This window comes from Magnolia sinica, chromosome 13, assembly GCF_029962835.1.
Source record: "Magnolia sinica isolate HGM2019 chromosome 13, MsV1, whole genome shotgun sequence".
Taxonomy (NCBI): Eukaryota; Viridiplantae; Streptophyta; class Magnoliopsida; order Magnoliales; family Magnoliaceae; genus Magnolia; species Magnolia sinica.
The window spans coordinates 26,072,873-26,078,393 of NC_080585.1; the positions used below are offsets into that span (position 1 = coordinate 26,072,873).

The 5,521-nt window shown below is 43.5% G+C and overlaps 1 long non-coding RNA gene across 1 annotated transcript; it reads right to left on the reverse strand.

The window, feature by feature from the left end:
- Positions 1 to 630: 630 nt before the first annotated feature.
- Positions 631 to 4,879, reverse strand: LOC131223324 (uncharacterized). The gene is made up of 2 exons (XR_009160389.1): positions 4,524 to 4,879; positions 631 to 884 (listed from the first exon to the last, which is right to left on the reverse strand). It is a non-coding gene; the product is annotated as an uncharacterized LOC131223324 (long non-coding RNA).
- Between the last annotated feature and the right edge of the window lie 642 nt (positions 4,880 to 5,521).

Consider the following 5,521-nt stretch of genomic DNA (forward strand, 5'->3'; position numbering starts at 1 on the left):
GCCGAAGAGTGTCAAGCTATTACGCGCTTAATCACAAGTTCATCAGAAGGACAAACTCTCCCCTTTGCAAATCACTTTGATTATGCGCAATTAGTAGTAGAGTAGTTAGCCTGATCTTCTCAAATCCAATCTTAACCGACTATTTCGGTTTTGAGCCACAATTGGTTCCAACACATGCATACATAACACGATGACCGACGCCGAACCAATAGGAGCCATTGAGCCAACAACCCTAAAAAATTAAAAATAAAGAAGATGAAGAATTTGGGCCAATAATTGTTATTTTTCTTTTCTTCTTCTCTCTTTCTTGTTGCCCTAGTCAGAATCAAGGTTTAAAACATTGTCTGAAACAGGTATGTATCTGTATTGCGAATGAAATATCAGCCCTACCAGATACAGAGCCAAATCAGTGGTGAATGATACGAACCGACACACTGTTTTAAACCTTGGTTAGAATTCCCTAATGTGGATCAACCAACTAAAAAACACTTCTTTTGATAGAAGCATTTTATTTAGACTGGCCCACTGTATTAGCAGTCTTTGACACTCATCAATATCAAGGCCCACTGCATTGATCAAATGGCTCACATTAATCTCTCTATCAATCCATGGATATCAACTAAAACATAGTAACAACAAGCCCAAATCACAATTTCATAGTTATTTGTGAAGGGAAAATTCACACAAACTACTTAATTCAACCCCCCATTCCTAGCAGCAAGTCCATATCCTAAAGCATGAAGAAGTAGATTTGAGAAAACTAAAACTGATAACAGCCAAATGGGGTAATGGGGATTGCATTTTAAGGGCAGCAACAGCAGAGAATGTCAAAGCAGCACTCGCACGTCTCGTAGCAGCAAAAGCAGCAACACGCAGCGAACAAGCTGCAAAACAAACATCAAATAAATACCAGAGCTGAAGATCGTTCGATCAGGGTGGTTGAGAACCATCCATTTGGGGGGCCACAAATCAGAGAGTCAAGATCATCTGGTGGACGAGATTGTTTAGCCAAAGATGTCTGACCGTCCATCCACTGGATGTACCATGGACTGGCCCGCATGTGATTAGACCCAGCTCTTCCACATGCATGCACGGAAGCGGATTGCGTACTGAGTAACTCAGTACGCTTAAACTCTGTGGGGTCCACCGTGATATATTTATTTTATCCACTCCGTCCATCCATTTTACCAGATAATTTTAGTGCTCGAATATAAAAATTTAGTATATCTAAACCTTAAATGGACCACGTTATAGGCAACATTGTGAATTGAATATCTACCATTGAAAATTTCTTGGGGGCCACAGAAGGTTTGGATCAAGTCGTATTTGTGTTTTCCCTTCATCTATGTCTGTGTGATTACATGAACAGAGGTTGGATGAGAAATAAAAATCACTTTGGGCCCTAGAAAGGTTTCAACGGTGGAAGTCATTATTCCAACTATTTCTTATGGTATGGTCCACCTGATCTTTGGGTATACTTAAATTTTGGTCTCAACAGTTAAAATAGAATGGAAAAACAGATGGACGGAGTGGATAGACCAGATACATTCACGGTGCACCCAACAGAGTTTACTCAGTACGATAAGCGCCTACTGAGTAACTCAGTACGCAATCCGATTTCGGATTGTTGCAAAAAATTAGAGGGACTTAAATCTCAGGTGGACCACACCACAGGAAAACAATAGTGATTGGATATCCACCATTAAAATCCTCCTAAGGCCCACTGTACTGTTTATTTGACATCGAATCTCTTGTTTAGGTCATACAGACCCAGATGAAGGGAACAAACAAAGCGCAGCTTGATCCAAGACTTTTATGGCCCCCAAAAAGTTTTTAATAGTCGATATTCATTCAACACTGTTTCCTATAATGTGGTCCACTTGAGATTGGGATATATCTCAATTTTTGTCTCATATCATAAAATGATCTGTAAAAATAGATGGACGGCATGGATGAAACACATATATTATGGTGGGGCCCACAGAGCACCGACCATCAGCCATTGGCTGGTGGCAGGGGGAGTAGCCATCCGTTTCCGAAAGCTTGGATGTCGTGCGCGCTATATCGGCAGCGTGTCGGTTTTCCATCACTTCAAAAGTGGTGGAGACTCTTCAACCGTACACATGGAGTCATTGAACGGTGATCCAGACTGTTCAAATCGCTGACCCTACCGTGGGTCCCATGTAGATTGGACCATAACCTAAATTTTCACTCAGAACACTATTAACTATCAGATTTCCCTTCAAAAATTTTGACCACAGACTAACCATCCATTTGATAGCCATCATTTGGATGGTTAGAATTTCTTGATTACTGGGATTTTATATCAATTCCCTATCCACAGTAGGACCAACAATTTTGATGGTCTGGATAGCTGTATATCAGTGCCACATGCGAGGAAAACGAATCACGACCACTGTTCAAATTGTGCCAGACTAACACATGATCTTTCCCTTCTAAGGGGGCGGCGGCGAATATAATCGTACCGCTATAACGGACGCGGCTTGCGTCCAACCCCTGCGAGTACAAACTCGCTCCTGACAGGGACTCTGTGGGGCCCAGAGTGATGCATGCGTTTCATCCACGCCGTTCATTCATCTTAATAGATCATTTTACGCATGATCAAGAAAGGAGACAGATCCAAGGCTCAAGTGGGCCACACCACAAGAAGCATGACACCACCGTTGAAACCATCATAGGGCCCACCGTGATGTTCATTTACCATCCAACCTGTTCATAAGGTCAGATAGACCTGGATGAAGGGAAAACACGAATATCAGCTCGATCCAAACTCATGTGGCCCCGAGAAATTTTCGACGGGAGATGTCAATCCTTACTTTTTCCTGTGATGTGGCCCCACCTGAGCCTTAGATCTGCTTCCTTTCTAGACTCATGCATTAAAATGGATGGATGGCGTGGATAAAGTACATACATCACTGTCGGCCCCACAGAGCACCTGCCAGGACCGAGTCCGTCCTGGCAGGGGGTAGCAGGCAACCCGCCTCCGATCAGAACAAACATAATTTAAATAAAAAAAATAAAAAAAATAAAAAAAAAACCGTCCAACGGGGTGCACGTGATGATCCTGATTGGTGTTGTGGGGGAGCCGATTAGGTGAGCCCGGACTCACCCAAGACCGGGGCCCACCTTGATGTATGTAATCTACGCTGTACATCCGTTTTTACATATCATTTTAGGTAATTGTCCAAAAAAATGAAGCAGATCGAATTTTCAGGTGGACCATACCATAGGAAACAGTGGATATTGACCATTAGTGGGCCATAAAAGTTTTGGATCAAACTGAGATTTCTTTTGTCCCTTCATCATGCTTATGTGAGCTTATCAAGAGATTGGATGGAAAATAAACATACGGAAACATTAAGGTTGCCCCGAGAAGTTTTCAACGGTAGGGTGTTCTCCTAGAGTATGGTTCACCTGATAATTGGGTCTTCTTCATTTTTGGGATCATGCCTAAAATGATCTGGAAAAACGGATGGACGGTATGGATACAGAACACACACATCAAGGTGGGCCCCACGATAAGGGCCGCACCATCTTGGCTGACGCCGGGGGTCTTACCTAATCTGCTCCCGTCTTTTGGACCGTCCACGTGTCCAGAACATGATATGTGATGCACGCGAGCTCTTGCTCCAGAACAACTCCATCGACGTGCCTTTTGATGGACCCGCTGTGCAGACCGACAGCCAATGCTCCATACAAGAGCATCAGTCGGGCCCATGAACCAACGGTCAAGATCATTTACCGGGTCTGGGTAGTCTTTGGACGACCACAAAAAGTGCAGCACCATGGTGCGTAATAAAGTGCAGAAAAGCGTGTGGAGCGCTGCCCATCCACGTGCAAACGCGCGTGCTAACGGCACACGTGTGCGAGCTCCGATTAATTCTTCTCGCTCGCAAAAATCAGGTACGTGTGTGACTTTACCAGATTCGTACAACAAAAGCAGAAACAAAGACAAAAACGAGAAGTGAGGAGAAATGATGCGGTGCTCTCATATCAATCAAAGTTATAGAGCTCCTAGTTACATCGTAGCACTTTGACAGTACGATCAACCGATCAGAACCGTCCATTAGCCCCAGCCCACATTTCAATGGTAACAATGTAAAAGAAAACACAGAAACGATAATCAGATCGGTACACAGATTTCCCTTATTTCCAAGATCCATCAATTTTCCAACCCACGGATGTGACGGTTAGGATTGACCTCTTACACGGTCTCCCATAACCCATCCACGAAAAACCCCCAAAGAATAAATGGTTCCGATTAGAACCACCTTTCATAAACAACCTTGACCGTCCATTTAACTAACAGTCGGTCCGGATCGGTACAATCTCGACCGGTCAACCAATTCCTAGACACTGAATTTCATGCCAATAAATATGCACGAGTCCTAACGAACGGTCAGGATCGATAGATTGTACCATCCAAGCGTCCCGATGCAAATAGGAGCATTAAAAAAATGTAGAGGTGAGAGCACTGGATCATATAGAAGAAGGGAAAATACCAAGCGTAGAGGCAGCCCTTCTCCTCGTGCCGCTTCTGCACGTGCTCGTAGTATGACATCTCCTGATTCGATGGTGGGCCGTACATTTTCTCTCTCTCTCTCTCTCTCTCTCTCTCTGAGAAATGGAAGAAAGAAGCGACAGTTCAGAGAGTTTTATAAGCTCCAAGGAGTCGTTTTGCTTCGAAACTAAGGATCCCAAAATAACATATAATACTCGGCGGAGTGTAACGATTCTTACACGTCCACACAGAATCGTACACGTTGGCATATTTGTATCTCAGACTAGACCGTCCAATTAGTGGGAAACACTTCAGATGGGACATGTTCCATATTAAGATCATTGAGTGACATTTTACTAGGATGGATGGACGCTCCTTTTTTGGATTTTGGACGGTTGACTATTTTTTCTTTTATCAACCATTCATTTAATGAACGCCAGTTGAGGAGATAGGATCGAGAGTTCTGTGAAATTTTCGGTATTTATTCAATCTGGAATGATTTCCATTATCTTAACGGTTTGGATTGACGTATTATTTTCACGTTTACAGGGGTCATGTGCACGTGTGTGGATTGCTATAATCCTGTAGGAGGTGCGCTGATATGGTATCGGTATCATCACCGCAACTTGTGGTTGTACCGGGATTCTCTATGGCCATTCAGTCCTATCCATCCTGTCCATCGTTTTACCAAACATCAGGCGGTTCCTAAACTTAGGTGGGCCACAGCGAACAAGCATAATCCTAACTCAGACCTCTAAATTCCCTTGGTGTGGCCCACCTACGTTTTGAAATGGTCTGATTTTCATTTATTTCCTTCATCCCAACACCTTTCACGGAAGCGGATTGGCTGGTGTACCATACACTATCGACGTCAGCAAGTTCTGTGGGTCACATCATGAGGTATGTGTTATATCCAAACCGTCCATCCATTTGAAGAGCTCGTATTAAGGGTTGACACGAAAAATAAGAAATATCTAAAGTTAAATTAGACCACACTGC